The following is a 19,006-nucleotide window of genomic DNA, read 5'->3' on the forward strand; positions in this document are numbered from 1 at the left end:
ATAGTTCAATTTTCTGTCAGTTCTGGTTGTTTTTTGTTTCTAAATTTGTTATTGTCTTTCCTTTGGTTGTGCAAGGAGGCACAGTGTATCAACCTACTCCCCAATCTTGTCCAGAAGTCTGAAATACTAAAAAAAATTACTGCTTTTGGAAACACTATGCTGGCTTTGCCAGGAGAGAAAATACTTTCAAAATCTATTTTTAGAATATTTTGCCTAAAGTAAATTGGTTTAGATAAGATTGTTAAATAGAGAGGAGATGTGATATATGAAATCGTTATCGATTAATGTTAATCAGTTTGAGAAAAACATGAAATAATAAATTATAGACAGCATCACTGATTGAAATTTGTACAAATATAATTTAAAAATATGGATATTAAGAAGTCCAAGAATATCTGAATTCCATGATGATGCAACCAAAAAGACAGTGGAATATTCTACATTAGTTTAACTGCCATTTATATTTAACATTGTTAAATTATAAACAAGTTAATTATGTCAACAGAGTGAAAAGCTTGTTCAAATGTGGGTCCCTATTGTTCAACTCTACCTTATTAGGATCAGGTGTCTATAGTTCATCTTGACCACCACTAGATGGCACTCTGACACCCACAGGGGCACAAACAAACTAACTGCTTTTCTTGGTTTCTGGAATCCCAAAATATCAACCACCTTCCTAAACAAATTACACTTTTCCCCATCTTTGACAAAATATATCCATGGAAATAGCTAATGATTTCAAGTTCTTCGAATCCGCTCTCCAAAGTTCTTTTTAATTTTTCCTTATGGCACTTAAGGGACACTCTCTAATGCTGGTACTTAGCTTTAATTGAGGATGAATTCTGGCCACATTCTTAAATATTAAGTAGTTTCCAATTTTGTAAAGTCTCTCAAGTGGACCATGGCTTCTACCAAGTTTGCTACACAATAATTAATTTTCAATAATATCAGCAACAGAAAAAATATTGCAGCAAATTTTTAGGGACAATTCCAACTATATGCATGTCCAAGTCAAAATCCAGCACTGATGTTCTAGCCCACTCCTGTAAATCCTTTCTGATATTCTCTCAGTAGAATATTCCTAATGGCAAATAATCTGTTTTTCTTTATTTTATTACTATGAACACTAATCTCTCTGAATTTTATGATTCCAAACTCTGTTGATACAAAATATCTCTTAACGACCTATTGCATCAGGATAACAACATTTTTCACTTAATTGAATAGCCATTTAAATGTTACCATTTATACTCCTTAAAGGTATAATGTTAAAAAAATCTTGTCTCTGATTCTTCTCTAAATCTTTTAAAATTCAATTATGTAAATCAAAACATGGGAACTTCTGTTACCTTCTAAAATCCATCACATCTCCATTCATCTGAGGGTATGTGGGACACAAATCAGGCTGGAGTGTATAACCTGTGCTTTGTACAGTCTTTTGTATTATAGCTGAACCTGCCTTTAAAATATTAAAGGAATAATTTATTTAACACAGTATGATTAAAATAAACAAAATCTATAAAAGCTTAGTTATGAAGTGTTTTATACTGAATTAAAAAACACGTATTTGGTAATAAGAACTTCAGTGTGTCTCAAAAATAAAACATAGGCAAAGACTGAAAATACCATGTGCTCCACAGTGTTTCTCATGAGTGTTTCTCAACAGGGAAATTATTTCCACAAGGAAATTGTTTAGACTGTGCATATTAAAGATGACTTAATGTTTGGTATTCCAAATGCAAAATAGCCCAAAAAGTATTCCAAGTAAACATTTCAACTGGAAAAAGACTGATTTGACATATTTGTCACTTAGTAAATTATTCAAATCGAATTTCTGTTTTGGTATATATGGATTATCTCAACAGTATTTCAATGACATAACAATTGCATTTTAATTGAAAAGAAATGAGCAATATGGATTCATTCTTGATTCTTACAATGGTAGGACAGGACTTTTCTTTGGGATTAGTACATTTATATATCTCAATAAACTGTCTCTAAATTTACCGCATTAGAGAAAATTCTTTATACTAAATTGGTGACTTTAGATGTGCCTACCTCTCTACCTTAGTTTAGCAAAAATCAATTCTTTAACTTTCTTCAGGGAAAGCATCTAGTGAATTCAGAATTTTACTTACATTTTGTTTTTGGCTTCGTTTTATTACTTTTCAATAAAGAAGACCCTGAAAGTAATTCTCCATAGGTCACTACAGATGAAGCACATCAGAACAAAAGAATCACTAAGACCTCACTGGGACATTTCATAAGCATGGCAGACAGGACAGCACTAAAGGTGACATGCTTGAGCCACGGCAGCCTGAAGACATGTGACACATAGACAGAGTGAACTGGGTAAGTGAGAGGAGCATTTTCCTTTTTCCAGTAATCATTATGACTACCCTATTTAATCTTTTAAAAAATAAGCAGTGTCCGTAAGAGAAAGACAAAACTGGGAAAAAACGACAATGACTTAAGTAATTTACTGTCACTTATGGTTGGTTTTTGACAATTGTGTACTGAATCATTTTCTGTACACCTAGACTGGAGAAAACAAGTTTTGGAATCATTGAAGAATATTTTATCTTTCTAAGTAGTGGATTAATAAAAACCTTAGTCAGTGAATATATGAATGTACCTAAACAAGTCATTTTATAAGGCAAATTATGCTGTTATCAGACATTCAACTGACATGAAAACAATAGAATTTTATAAACAGCTTTAAAGTATTTAGAATGTTTGGCTGGAGGTTCATAGCGGGCATGGCAGGTGTGTGGCTGCTGGTGGCTGCTCAGTGCTAGCTGACAAGCCCAGGCCACAGTGCATGGTGAGCCACGTCCTTTTCACTGTCCTGACCTGGTTGGGACCTCCCTCTTCTTACCCTCCACTCTTAGGGGTCCAGCACGCACTACACTGCAGCTCCACATTCTGCACCTGCCCTGTACCAGCCTGTGAGGCAGAGCTCAACGGAACCTGTGGGCTCGTTACCAAGACCTGCATAGACTGGCAAACAACCTCCTGCTCCACAAGGCCTGTCATCTTCTGAACCCAATGGCCATCTATACCAACAATGAGGTCAGTCTGCATTATGTCGAGGTCTATGGCTTCAACTGTAACAATACACTGGCCCAGTATGCAGGCTTACTGCACCCAGAGATTTTCAGTGCTGTCTGTGACATCCTGACTGAGCACCACAAATACCTGTGGGGGTATTTGAAGTATGACTACAACCAGTGCTTTGCCATTTGTGGCCTCTACTCTGGCATTCAGAACAGCCTACTTATGAAGATTGATGCCTTCCATTATGTGTAACTGGGAACAGCCTACAGGGGCCTGCAGCCTGTGCCAGGTGAGGAGGTTATCTACTTATATGAGGAAATCCAGCACATCCCATTGTACCAAATGAGTGGTTTCTGTAGCCAGCATCCCACCATCAAGCAGTTCAGGGACATCTCGTTGCCAGAGATGGCACTGCTCTCTGGCATGGTGGATTTCTTAGGCCAGGAGTTTGACCAAGTACATCTCTACAAGAATGTAATGGAAGACAATCAAGTCGTTTATATGAAGGGCTTCACATACCAGTGGATGGATTGGTACATGGAGAAGTATATCCTGAGAGGGGATGAGATATATGCTGTCCTGAGCAGCCTGATCCATGGGAAATAGCTGTTCCTCATTACTAACAATCCTTTCAGTTTTGTGGAAAAGAAGATGGAGCACATGGTGGGTCCCGACTGGTGCCGGCTCTTTGATGAGGTCATTGTCCAGACAGATAAGCCCAGCTTCTTCACCGACCTCATTTAAGCCTTTCAGAAAACTTGATGAGAAGGGCTTACTTCACTGGGATCAACTGCCTGGAAAAGGACAAGATCTATTAGCAGGGAAACCTGTTTGATTTCCTGCATCTGACAGAATGGCACAGCCAGCCTGTACTCTACTTTGGAGACCACCTCTACAGTGACCTGGTGGATCTCATGCTGCCGCAGAGCTGGCACATGGGTGCCACCATCCCCAAGCTGAAGGGTGATGATGTGCTCAACATCATCAACAGGAGCAGTACGTGCACTTGCTGACATAGCAGCAGGAGCTCACCTGGCTGCTAGAGCACATGCACACCTACCAGGATGCTTAGTCCTGCCTCAGGGAAAGTGCTGGCTGCTTGGATGAGGAAAGGCAGGAGTTGAGGTGCATCACAGGCCCTCTTCAGCGCTCAGTTTTGGAACATCTTCTGCACCTTCCACAACCCCACCTACTTCTTGAGGTACCTCCTGTGACCTGTACATGGCCTCCCTCAGCTGCGTGCTCAACTACCAAGTGGACTTCACCTTCCACCCTGTACCACACATCCTTGTAGCAGGAGATGCTACTCTGGTTGAACCAGCCCTGCACTGACTACATGAAGACATCCTTTCCAAGAGACATGGCCCACATCTGCTGAGAGCACCTTTACTTTCCAGAAGAGGCCCCAGTCCCTCCTGCCCCACCCATTGTAGAGATGAGCAATAAAGTGGTTTCACACCAAAAAAAAAATAATAAAATAGAATATTTAAAATATTTTACTTTATGTTCTCTAGAAAATTTGTATTTATACGTTGTTTAGGTTATCTATTGTGGAATTAGGAAAAATATGAGCATATTAGCATTGTCACTTACTCTTTGGCCATAAAGTTATTTTTACAAAATAATTTCCAGAAGACGACTATTGAATACATTTAATAAGCAACCCTTGATTTTTAAATAACTATGCTTCATGTTTAAAAAAGAAAGAAAAGGGCTTCCAGCCAAGATGGAGGTGTAGGTTAATACACTTTGCCTCCTCCTACAACCAAAAGAAGGACAATAACATATTTTAAAACAAAAAAAAATAACCAGAACTACCAGAAAATCAAACTCTATGGAAGTCTGACAACCAAGGAGTTAAAGAAGAAACATTCATCCAGACTAATAGGAGGGGTGGAGATGTCAGCTGGGGTGGAGAGGACTCACAGCAAGAAAACTGGAGGACTGGAGCAGGCAAGGTGGTGACTGGCAGAGTAGGCAGTCCTACCTTTGCATGCAGGAGAAGCTCCCAGCCTTACAAAGAGTTTATTGGAGAGGCTCACAGAATCCTAAAACATACACAATCTCACTCACCTGAGAATCAGCTCCAGAAAGGCCAAATTTGCTTGTGGGCAACAGCAGAAGAGACTGGAAACCCACAGAGAGCTGAGCAGGCCTCATTGTCCCCTCTCAGATCCCTGTCCCACATACAACACCACAACACATCCAAGAGGGTTGCCCAACCCTGGTGAATACCTAAGGTTTTGCTCCTTAATACCCAGTAGGTGTGCCTGGACCAAAAATATGGCCCAAATGAAAGAACAGATCACAGCTCCAGAAAAAATACAACTAAGTGACAAAGAGATAGCCAACCTATCAGATGCAGAGTTCAAAACATTGGTAATCAGGATGATCACAGAGATGGTTAAGTATGGTCCCAAAATAGAGGAAGAAGTGAAGGCTATGAAAGTGAAGTAAAGAAAAATGTATAGGGAGCCAACAGTGAAGGGGAGGAAACCAGGACTCAAATCAACAGTTTGGACCAGAAGGAAGAAATAAACATTGAACCAGAACAGAATGAAGAACCAAGAATTCAAGAAAATGAGGAGAGGCTTAGGAATCTCTGGGACAACTTGAAATGTTCCAATATCTGAATGATAGGGGTGGCAAAAGGAGAAGAAGAAGAGCAAGAAATTGAGGACTTATTTGAAAAAATAATGAAGGAGAACTTCCTCAATCTGGCAAAGGAGATAGACTTCTAGGAAGTCCAAGAAGCTCAGAGTCTCAAAAATATTGGACCCAAAGAAGCACATAAAAAGGTACATCATAATTATATTATTCAAGATTAAGGATAAGAAGAGAATCTTAAAAGCAGCTAGAGAAAAGGAGGCAGTTACCTACAAAGCAGTTCCCATAAGACAGGTGTGTTAAATGCATTTGCACCAGGGACCACATCAACCTTGTGGTTGCCTTCAAAGGGCTGAATGTAATTTAAGACTGTATAAATGTAACTACTTCTTAACTAGGGCCAAGGAGCTCAGCACTGCCATCGGGTAGAAGCAATGTCTCAGGCTGGATAAAACAATGTGGAGGGCTGGATTTGGGGCATGGACCTTGTGTTTGCCACCTGTATCATAAAACTATTAGCTGATTTCTCACATAAACTCTTGCAGGCAAGAAGGAGCTATAAAGAAGTATTTGCAGTCATGAAAGGCAAAGACCTACATCCAAGATTACTCTATCCAGCAAAGTTATCATTTGGAATGGAAGGGCAGATAAAGTGCTTCCCAGATAAGGTCAAGTTAAATGAGTTCAGCATCACCAAGCCCGTAATATATGAAAATTTAAAGGGACTTATCTAAGAAAAAGAAGATGATAAAAAATACAAAGAGTAAAATGAAAATAAACTCACAACAACCTAACCTTAAAAATATATTAAAAAAAAAAACTAAGCAAACAAGTAGAGCAGGAACTGATTCACAGAAATACAGATTTTTGTGGAGGGTTATCAGTGGGAGTGGAGAGAATGGGTGAAAAGGTACAGGGAATAAAAATCATGAATGATAGATAGAAAATGGACAGGGGTAGGTTAAAAATAGTATGGGAAATGTAGAAGCCAAAGAACTTATATGTATGACCCATGGACTTGAACTAAGGTTGTGGAATTATGGTGGGAGAGGGTGTACAGGGTGGAAAGGAATAAAGGGGAGAAAAATGGAATAATTGTAGTAGCATAATCAATAAAATATATTTTTAAAAAAATAAAAGAAAAATAAATAAAAAAGAAAGAAAATAACCATGCAATGCCATAGTGTGTGCAAAAAGAGAGAGAGAAAGAAGAAGAAAGAAAGAAAGAAAGAAAGAAAGAAAGAAAGAAAGAAAGAAAGAAAGAAAGAAAGAAAGAAAGAAAGAAAGAAAGAAAGAAGAGAGAGAGAAAGAGAGAGAGAAAGAAAGAGAGAGGAAGGAAGGAAGGAAGGAAGGAAGGAAGGAAGGAAGGAAGGAAGGAAGGAAGGAAGGAAGGAAGGAAGGAAGGAAGGAAGGAAGGAAAGAGAGGAGAGAGGAGGCAAGATGGTGATGAGGTAGGACAGAGCGGATTCCAGTTCCTTGTACACAAGGGAGAGAATCCTGTCCCATTGGTGGAGAAGAAGCACAGGCAGCCAGCAGTTACTCAGCATATATGAAAATAAGGGACCAGAAATCTTGCCGGTCATGGAGGATCCCGATGATAGGGAGACGGCAGGGGTACAGTAGAGTCTCAGGGATGGAACAAAGACAGGAACAGCAGGGACTTCAGGGGGTGCACAGTCCGGGGACTAGTGCCCAGTGCACAGCGCACCTGGGTTGGCGCCCAGCGCTTCAAACCCGTTCCAGGCGCATCTCCCTCAGATTTATCAGGAGGCCTGGGCATGTCGAAGGGACCGGAACAAAGAGGGGAGCAGAAGGGTCTTTGGTCGGTGAACAGTCTGGGGACCAGTGCCGTGCCCAGCATGTCTAGGTTGGCGCCCAGCACTGAGACTGGCTTCCGATGCATCTCCCTCAGACTCTTTGGGAGCTCTGGGCCTGCCGAAGGGTCTTTGGGAGAGAGCTACGACCCTCAGCTTCCTCCCTTTCTGACCAAGCAAGGTTGGGCTCCAGGAGAGACTTGTTTGCTAGAGTTTGTAGAGAGGGTGCTAAAGACAGAGGGCCTCAACCACAGACTCTGTGGTCGCCAGCCCCAAAACTGAGAGGCACAGTGTGGAACTCTGACTCCAATAGATAACAGAGCCTGGTCTGCTCCCCACCCAGCCTGGCAGCGAACCAGAGGTTGGGCAGAGGGCCTGGAGTTCCTCCACAGAACTGGGACAGGTCTGTGCTCCATCCCATGGGAACCAGGCAGCCTGGCCAGTGCAGGCTCCCGTGTGCCCCGCAACCCAACCCACGGTGGTAACCCCTGGGAAAAGAGCGCGGTGAGGAAGACCTAGATCCCCATCCTAGGGAGCTGCGGAGAGGTGCCAACGGTTTGGCTCCTGAGAGAGGGCTCGCAGAAAGAACACACTAATCGCTCCTCAGCCTGCTGCAGCCAGAAAAACGGGTTTGGCCAGTTTGAAACCAACAACCAATGTTTCTTTTTTTTTTTTGTCTTCCCTTTTTAAGTAATCTGTTATTTTTTAAATTTTATTATTGTTTTATTTTTCAATACTATTTTCCTCTTTTTTGTCTTTTCTATTTTTCTATTTTATTCCCTCTTTCTTTCTTTCCAAACTTATTGCTCTTTCCTCCATTCTCCTGCCTTTTTTTCTTTTCTTTTTACTTTTTCCTTTCCTTTTCTTTCTTTTACCCACTAGAGACACAAACAACTTGAAACTGCAAAAAGACTAGAGCTGGACCCAAAGAAGAGGCTTCCCAAGAGTAGAGTCAGAGAGACAAATTTCACTTTGCTGTAGAAGAGAAGCCACAAGTTGCTGCATATTTGTATAATTATTAATTTTTTCTATTATTCTCACATCTTTTATGTTTTAACAATATCTTTGTATTCCTCCTCTGTCTGTATAGACTTCTTTGCCTTGGCTGGTTATATCGTATCATTTGACAGATTTCCCCTGTTCTCTCTTACACAGTGTATTCCCAATTTTCTATTCTTCACATCACATGTGTTCCTTTAGCACACTACCCAAAGTTCCATACCCCTTATTCAGACAGAACAAATAGAGTCTGTCATATGATTGTTACTCTAATATTATTGTAAATAATAGCTGTTCTATACAACTGTAAATACTTCACAACACATCTCCCAGAACTTAGTCAGTCCACTTCACAGTTTCCTGAATTCTATTACTGGAGCAATTAACTCTATTTGCTCATACACTACACCTATTTACTATCCTTTACTCTCACCTTACCCCAGAATCTGACTGACTGCAACCTCACTACTTTATAGATCCAATTCACTAGCCTTTCCTCTTCAACAAGAGACTTGTTTTGTGTTCATCTTCTCTTAAAAGTGGCAAGTTGGGTTGAAGATTATGGTTAACACTATATATAGCCTAAAGATCTTCCATCTCTTCTCTACTGGTTGTTACTGTAAATATCATAAAATACTTTTTCACTGTCATAAACCATTTTGCCTCCCCCTCCAACTAATCGCAAAAAAAAAAGGAATAGGTGGAAGTGGATAATGACAGGATAACCGGAGACTGCACCACTGAATTTCACAGGCATTCCACCACAGAAGTTCACACTATAAACCCAAGGAGTCACAACAGATCAATTTAAGAAGCTGAAGCTAACAAGAAGAGTCTCACAAAAAATGGGAAGACAAAGCAACAATCCCTAAATGAAAGGAAAGGAGGAACCCTCAGAAAGAATGTTAGATGAGATAGAGGCAAGTCAACTATCAGATACTGAATTCAAAGCACTGTTATCAGGAAGTTCAAAGAGCTCACAATGAGCTACCAGAAACTACAGGGGACCTACAATGATCTCTCCACAAACTATATCAACATGAAAAATGAAATAGAAGCTATCAGCAAGGGCCAAGAGAAAATGAAGAATACAATTTCTGAACTGAAGAACACAGTTGAAGGAATCAAAAGCAGAATCAATGAAGCAGAAGATTGGATCAGCGAGTTAGAGGACAAGGTAGAAAAAAAATCCCAAAAAGAACAAGAAAATAAAAAGAGACTCAGAAAGAATAAAGAGGGATTAAGAGAAATGCAAGACAATATGAAACATAAAAAATATCCAAATAATAAGAATATCAGAAGGAGAAGAAGAAGAACAAGGGATAGAAAACCTATTTGACACAATAATGAGAGAAAACTTCATAATTTGATGAGAGAAAAATTCAAACAAATCCAGGAATCACAGAGAGCCCCAATCAAGAGGAACCAAAGAGAACCACTTCAAGACACATCATCATTAAAATGGCAAAATTCCAAGACAAAGAGAGAATCTTAAAGGCAACAAGGGAGAAAAAGGAAGTAGCATACAAGGGAGCCCCAATAAGGTTATCCGCTGACTTCTCAATGTAAACACTCCAAACAAGAAGAGAATGGCAAGAAATATTCCAAGTAATGAAAACCAAAGGCCTGCAACCAAGGCTACTTTACCCAGCAAGGCTCTCAATCAAGATAAAAAGCCAAATAAAGAGCTTGCATGACAAAAGAAGTCTAAAAGAATATGCCTCCACCAAACCAGCTCTGCAAGAGATGCTAAAAGGACTGCTTTAAGGAAGGTAAAGAGAGACTGAGAGGAACACAGGTACAAAAATGGCAATGAATAAGTATCTATCAATAATAACCTTCAATGTAAATGGATTAAATGCTCCAATCAAAAGACATAGAATAGATGAATGGATAACAAAACATGACCCACACATATGCTGCCTACAAGAGACCCACCTCAAAACAAAAGACCATCACAGACTAAAAGTGAAGGGGTGGAAAAAAATCTTCCAAGCAAATGGACAAGAAAAAAAAGCTGGGGTAGCAATACTCATATCAAACAAAATACACTTAAAAAAAAAGGACCATAAAGAGAAATCCAGAAAGTCACTTCATAATACTCAAGGGAAGAATCAACCAAGAAGACATTAACATCATAAATATATATATGCACCCAACATAGGAGCACCAAAATATATAAAGAAAATCTTAGAGGACTTCAAGAAAGATATTGACAGCAGCACAACTGTAGTAGGGGATTTCAATACCCCACTGTCAAAAATGGACAGATCTTCCAAACAAAATATCAACAAAGATACTGTGGCATTGAACAACGCCCTAGATGAAATGGACTTGACCGATATATATAGAGCCCTTCATCCCAAAGAAGCTAAATACACATTCTTTTAAAATGCACATGGAACATTTTCAAAGATAGACCACATGATAGGACACAAAACGAGCCTCAACAAATTCAAGAAAATTGAAATCATACCCAGCATTTTCTCTGACCACAAGGGACTGAAACTGGAAACCAACCCTGAAAGAAAAAAACCTCAAACACTCAAAATCATGGAGACTGAATGGCATGCTATTAAACAACAAATGGGTCAAGAATGAAATCAGGGAAGAAATAAAAAATTTCTAGAAACAAATGAAAATGAATTCACAACAACCCAAAACTTATGGGACACAGCGAAGGCGGTCCTGAGAGAAAAGTTCATAGCAATACAGGTGCATGTAAATATGATAGAAACATTTCAAACAAACAACCTAACCCTATGCTTGCAAGAACTCGAGGAATAGTAATAAAGACAGCCCAGAGCAAGTAGAGGGAAGGGAATAACCTAGATCAGGGCAGAATTAAATGACATAGAGATTAAAAGCACAATTCTAAGGATCAATGAATCCCGGAGTTGGTTCTTTGAAAAGATAAACAAAATAGACAAGCCTTTAAGTAGGCTCATCAAGAAAAGAAGGGAATAGACACAAATAAACACAATCAGAAATGGAAAAGGAGAGATTACAACTGGTACCACAGAAATACAAAGGATTGTAAGAAATTACTATGAAGAACTGTATGCCAAGAAATTTGAAAACCTAGGTGAAATGAACAAATTCCTAGAAAAATATAATCTTCCAAAACTCAATAAAAAAAGAAGCAGAAAACCTGAACAGACCAATAACAGCAGATGAAATTGAAGCAGTAATCAAAAATCTCCAGAAGCACAAAAGCCCTGGACTAGATGGTTTCACAGGAGAATTCTATAAAGCATTTAAGGAAGAGCTAACCCCTAATCTTCACAGACTATTCCAAAAAATCTAAAATGATGGAAAACTCCCAAACTCCTTTTAGGAAGCCAGCATCATACTAATTCCAAAACCAGATAGAGACACAACAAAGAAAGAAAACTTCAGGCCAATATTGCTGATGAACATAGATGCTAAAATCCTCAACAAAATATTGGCAAATTGTATCCAACAATACATTAGAAAGATCATACACCATGACCAAGTGGGATTCATCCCAGGGATGCAAGGATGGTTCAGTATTTGCAAATCAGTAAATGTAATACATCACATACACAAAAGAAAAGACAAAAATCACATGATCATATCAATAGATGCAGAAAAAGTATTTGATATGGTACAGCACTCATTTATGATAAAAACACTCAGCAAAGTGGGAATAGAGAGAGCAATCCTCAATATAATAAAAGCCATATATGAGAGACCTACAGCCAACATCATACTCAATGGGCAAAAATTAAAAGCTTTTCCACTAAGATCAGGGACAAGACAAAGATGTCCACTTTCACTACTTCTATTCAGTATAGTATTGGAAGATTTAGTCACAGCAATCACGCAAGAAAAGGAAATAAAAGGCATCCAATTGGGAAGGAGGAAACAAAACTGTCAATGTTTGCAGATGACATTACAGTGTACATGGAAAATCCTATAGACTCTACTCAAAAACTGCTCAAACTAATAAATGAATTTGGTAAAACAGTGGGTTACAAAGTCAATATCCAAAAATGAAAGACATTTTTGTATACTAACAATAAATCAGCAGAAGCAGAAATCAAGAAAAGAAAAAAATTCCATTTGATATAGAAAAAACAAAAATAAAATATCTGGGAATAAACCTAACCAAGGAGGTAAAAGACCTATTTGCAGAAAACTACACAACACTGAAGAAAGAAATCAAGGAAGGCACAAGCAAATGGAAACATATACCATGTTCGTGGACTGGAAGAATTAACATCATCAAAATGTCCATACTACCTAAAGCAATTTACAGATTCAATGCAATACCTATTAAAATACCAATGGCATATTTCACAGACATAGAAAAAACACTTCAAAAATTTGTATGGAACCATAAATGACCCCGAATAGCAGCTGCACTTTTGATGAAGAAGAACAAAGTAGGAGGGATCATAATACCTGATATCAAGCTGTATTACAAGGCCACTGTAATCAAAACAGCCTGGTACTGTCATAAAAACAGGCACATAGACCAATGGAACAGAACAGAAAGCCCAGAAATCAACCCAACTCTTTACAGTCAATTAATATTCAACAAAGGGGACAGTAACATAAAATGGACTAAAAATAGCCTCTTCAACAAATGGTGTTGGGAGAACTGGACAGCTACGTGCAAAAATATGAAACTTGAGCACTGACTTACACCATATACCAAAATAAATTCAAGGTGGATAAAAGACTTAAATATAAGCCGTGACACCATTAAAATCCTAGAGGAGGACATTGGCAAGAAAATCTCAGATATTTCAAGCAGCAACATTTTTACCACTATGTCCCCCAGAGCAAGGGACACAAAGGAAATAATAAACAAATGGGATCTCATCAAAATAAAAAGCTTCTGCATGGCTAAAGAAAACAGTATTAAAATAAAAAAAGAACCAACTGTATGGGAAAACATATTTGCCAATGATACCTCAGACAAAGGTTTAATCTCCAAAATATACAAAGAACTTATACGACTCCACTCTAAGAAGACAAATAACCCAATTAAAAAATGGGGAAAGGACTTGAACAGACACTTCTCTAAGGAGGACATACAGAGGATCCAGAGACACATGAAAAGATGCTCAATATCGCTAGCTATCAGAGAGATGCAAATTAAAACCACAATGAGATACTACTTTACACCAGTCAGAATGGCCATCATAAACAAAGCAACAAACAACAAATGTTGGAGAGGTTGTGGGGAGAAGGGGTTCCTAGTTCACTGTTGGTGGGATTGCAAACTGGTGCAACTATTATGGAAAACAGTATGGGATTTTCTCAGAAAACTAAACATGGACCTACCATTTGACCCAGCAATTCCAGTGCTGTGATTATATCCTAAGAATCCTAAAACACCAATCCAAAAGAACCTATGTACCCCAATGTTCTTAGCAGCACAATTTACAATAGCCAAGAGTTGGAAGCAACCTAGGTGCCCATCAGTAAATGAATGGATCAAAAAGGTATGGTACATATACACAATGGTTTTCTATGCAGCAGAAAGAAAGAAGGAGCTCCTACCCTTTGCAACAGCATGGATGGAACTGGAAAGCATTATGCTGAGTGAAATAAGGCAGGTATTGAAAGACAAATACCATATGATGTCACCTTTAAAAGGAAGCTAACAACAAAACAAACAAGCAAGCAAAATAAAAACAATGACACTGAATTAGAGAACAGGGGGACAGTGACCAGAGGGGCTAGGGGAGGAAATTTCAGGGGAAAAAGGAGAAGGATTTACAGGAACTAGTGTAAAGGACACACGGACAACAACTAAGGGGAGTGGAAATGGGTGGTAGGTGGGGAGCACAGCGGGGTGGGCTGGGATGGGAGTAAAAGAATACTGTACTTGAAAAATAACTAAATTTTAAAAAGAAAAGAGATAGTCATAATTTAAATAAAGGGAATATCAGGTTCTTTAATATATTTTTGTTTTCTTTATGGGAGGAGAATGAATTTTTTTCTTTAATAGAGTATGTATCCCAAGATAATTTCAAAGTATTTTCACTTAGAAAATTGTGCTGCTATTACATAAAAATTTTTAAAGCTTGCCAAAGCTTTGGAAGAAATGATGAAAATTACTATTGCATGACCTTCAGGTTTTCTTTGTTTTACAAAGGGATAGGAGAGCATTTTTGTCATTTTTTTCAGCTCTGGTCTTTCATCATAAATATCAAAGCATGCAATTATGCCTTCTCATATCCTACTGTGCTCTGCCTGTTTTTCTATTTATGGTGATGGTGTTTTCTCTCCTTTTCACAATATTTTATTTTGTTTGTTGAAACTTTAAAGAAAACCTCATAATTTGCTGAATGAAATAAATTGTTAACATAATGAATAGTAGACTAAAAATTATTTAGAAACAATAATTATCTTTTTATCAAAAACAACATTAGATACAGAGAAAAATACTCTACTAGGCTGTCATGTGCAGCATATTAATATTAGGTTGATTTGCCCCATGGGCGACAATTTGTAATTAATGTTTAATATGAAAACTAGGCTTGTCTAACCCCATGCCTTCTTAAATTTTTCTATTTTCACTTTACCTCTCATATTAACTCTGTCTTCTATCTTAATTTTATCCCTAGACCTATGGTTCCTAAATGTTTATTTACTATACATATCTTAAATTAGAATTGTGCTAAAGAGATTAATGTGATAAATTAGCAATAATTTTCTATTTAGTTCCAGAAGCTATACATTAAAATAGTATGCAAGATAGATTCAGGCAACAGACACAATAATAGTTTTGTACATAGTATGTCTTTCTCTCTAAGCATTAGATAAAATTCTGGAAAGTTATAAATCAGATCACTATACCTATTGGAATTTATTTCCACATTTGCTTCCATTAATATTTCAGAGATTGTATTTATTAAAAAGGTAAGTTGTTCCTCAGTGTAATAGAAATTAAGCTTAAACATCTGATTATCCACCAAAAGTAGGGAGAAGAATATATAGCTGGGCTCTGGTGCCAGACAGGCTTGAACTGAAGTCCCGACTTCTTTTCTTATATAAACACCTTTTACCAAGTTATTTAACCTCTAGAGGCCTCAGGGTCCTAGCTGTAAACTAGACCCAATAACATTGGCAACTTCATAAAGACATTGGGAAAATTAAGTGAGAAAATACATGCAAAGAATTTGTACCAGTGCAAGGCAAATAATGAATTCAATTCATTACTGATACCTCATATTAACTACTATTACTTTGCCGATTTTGTCAGTTTACCATATCCAGTTTATGCATGTGAGAAAATTTTTATGTATAATTACATAAATTAGGTGCATTTTATGAAGAAGTATGGCCATTCTTACCTCAGTAAGTTAGCTGACTTTAGAAAGCTGAGCTCAGACCAGAGAGTAGTCTGCTGCCTTGATCTAAGGTAAAGAGGTATTGTAGACAAGAGTAGGGAAAAAACTAAGTGCAGAAAGATCAAGCAACACATATCACAGAAATGAAATAGTGAGGTATTGAAAAATAGCAATGAGAAAGGATGCTGAACTTGGTAAAAACTGGACAACATTCAAACACATGAAACAAGGGGAATACTACCTGCATGTTGGAGTTTGAGAATAATTAGATGAAAAATATCAGAGTATGATTATCTTACAGTGGCTGTGAACAATTTGTTCTCCCTGAGTTAGAACATTCAAAGGCTAATTTATATTGCATAAGATGGCCAAAAACATGATTTGCGTGGGACGAACACTAAGTTTGAAATCTGGGCCTGAATTCAAGTTCACCCTCCCCTTTACCAACAATTGTCTGTTTCAACAAATTCATACCCTCTCTGACTTTGTTTATTTGTAAAACTGATGACATCTGAGGCTATGGTGAGGAGAGAGTGAACCATGTCAAAATAAAAAGAGAAGAGGAAGACATAGTCACTACACAGGTGGCAAGTAAAGAGGGGTCCATTTTAGCATTCTGTCAGAATGAAGAACCTGAGACATGCAGCATGTCCATCACTGAAAAAATAATAAAATGAAAATCTGATAGCCATATTATTAATTATTTATTGGACATTGAAAGCATCTAGTCATATCTTTAGTTCTCAAATGAATTGTTCTGTTGGAAGAAAAGAGAAAGATGTAAGAATATGTGTTTACAAAGATCCCATTCTTAAATTTTATTTATTTATTCATTCATTCATTTTATTTATTTATATTTAGAGAGAGGGGAAGGGAGAGGGAGAGAAACATCAGTATGAAAGAGAAACATCAATGCATTGACCAAACTGGGAACCAAATCTACTACCCAGGCATGTGCCCTGACTGGAAGTCGAACCAGGAACCCTTTGCTTTGTGGGACAACACCCAACCAACTGAGCTACACTCTTCAGGGCTACAAAGATCACATTTTTTTACTTATTAAAAAAACGTTCTGGAAGACTAGATAGCAAAATGTTCATAGTATCTATGCCTGGAGATTGAGAAAGAAAGAAAAGGTAGAGAAAGAAGAAATTTTTCAGCCTTGTTTTTAAACATAATTATACATTTTAAATGTCTTTACAAAGGGAATAAAGCACATATAACTGAGTAAAATATTTGTATGTACATTGACATTATTTATATCTACATTTGAATCTATAAAGAATGCTTTTGAAAAGCTGACATTTCATTTACATGTCAGAACTAAAAAAAACTGCTAAATATTACTAATTAAATTAAATCACAGTTACATATAACAAATAGCCAAGTTTATAGACTAAAATTAACATGATTTCACTGCCCAGTGCTGAAGTATATGAACCTACTTAGAGCTCAGCCTGGCAATATGTATCAAATTTAAAAGGGGCATATTATTTTATTTAGCAGCTTTATTTATGAAATTTTATCCCCTGGAAATAAATCCTAAGTGCACTGTACATATAATAATTCACTGCATCACTTTTTCAAATTTGGAGAAAATCTACATTTTTTCAGTAGGGGATTATGCATAAATTGTGTATATTGCGTGCAACTGAATATTTTATAGTAATTAAAATAATATGGTAATTTTCTATGCATTAATATAAAAACAATGGACTTCGGGCCAAGATGGAGGTGTAGGTAGATACACTGTGCCTCCTCGTACAACCAAAAGAAGTACAAAAATAAACTTAAAAAAAAAAGACAACCAGAACTGACAGAAAATGAAACTGTGTGGCTGTCTGACAACCAAGGAGTTAAAGAAGACACATTCGGCCCCAGCCGATGTAGCTCAGTGGATAGAGTGTGGGCTAGGAACCAAAGGGTCACCAGTTCCATTCCCAGTCAGGGCACATGACTGGGTTGCAGTCCAGGTCCCCAGTAGGAGGCATGTGATAGGCAACCACACATTGATGTTTCTCTCTCCCTCTCTTTCTCCTTCCCTTCCTCTCTCTCTAAAAATAAATAAATAAAGTCTTAAAAATAGAAAGGAGGTAACTTTAAAAAAAAAAAGCCTAGTGGGAGGGGCAAAGGGGCAAAGAGGGGCAGCCCACTGGGGAGGACTCAGAGAAAGGCCATAGCTGGAGGACTAAACAGGCAAGGTGGCGGCTGGTAGACACAGGGCGGTCTCACATTTGCATGGGGTTGAACAGGGAGGAACAACTGGGGAACAAGACATAGTGCATCCCAGGATCCCAGCAGAGGGAAATATAGCCTCAATGTAAGATATAGCCTCAAAGTCTCTGACTGAAAACACCTATGGGATTGAGGCAGCAGTGGAAGAAAGTCCCAGCCTCACAGGAGAGTTCATTGGAGACCCACAGGATCCTAGAATATATGAAAGCCTTGTACACAAGCCCACCCACCTGGGAATCAGCACCAGAAGGGCCCAATTCAATTGAGAGTAGCAGGGGAAGTAACTGAAAACCAGCAGAGAGCAGAGCAAGTGGTTTTGTTTCCTCTCAGACCCCTCCCCCACACACAGTGTCACAATGCAGTGACCTAGGTTGCCTTGCTCTGATGAACACCTAAGGCTCACCCCTTACTTTGTAACAGAAGCGCTAAGACAAAAAATAAAATAAAATGGCCCAAATGAAAGATCAAAGCTCCAGAAAAAATATAATGAATCAATAAAGAGATAGCCAACTTATCAGAAGTACAGTTCGAAACACTGGTAATCAGGATGCTCACAGAATTGGTTGAATATGGTCACAGATTAGAGGAAAAAAATGAAAACTACACTAAGTGAAATAAAGGAAAATGTACAGGGAACCAACAGTAAAGGGAAGAAAACCAGGACTCAAGTCAACAGTGTGGACCAGAAGGAGGAAAGAAACATCCAATCAGAAAAGAATGAAGAAAGGAGAATTTCAAAAAAATTATGAGAGGCTTAAGAACCTACAGGACTAAACCTTCCAACATCTAAATAATAGGGGCGCCAGAAGAAGGAGAGGAAAAGCAAGAAATTGAGCACTTATTTGAAAAAATAATGAAGAAGAACTTCCTCAATCTGGCAAAGGAAATAGACTTTCAGGAAGTCCAGGAAGCTCAGAGAATCCCAAAGAAGGTGGACCCAAGGAGAAACACACCAAGATACAT

The 19,006-nt window shown here is 38.1% G+C and overlaps 1 pseudogene; it reads left to right on the forward strand.

The window, feature by feature from the left end:
- The first annotated feature begins 2,269 nt into the window (after nt 1–2,269).
- LOC119049253 (5'-nucleotidase domain-containing protein 2-like) lies at nt 2,270–4,435 on the forward strand (annotated as a pseudogene).
- Nucleotides 4,436–19,006: the final 14,571 nt, after the last annotated feature.

This window comes from Artibeus jamaicensis, unplaced genomic scaffold, assembly GCF_021234435.1.
Source record: "Artibeus jamaicensis isolate MK-2021 breed Jamaican fruit bat unplaced genomic scaffold, CSHL_Jam_final scaffold_916, whole genome shotgun sequence".
In the NCBI taxonomy this organism is placed as follows: domain Eukaryota; kingdom Metazoa; phylum Chordata; class Mammalia; order Chiroptera; family Phyllostomidae; genus Artibeus; species Artibeus jamaicensis.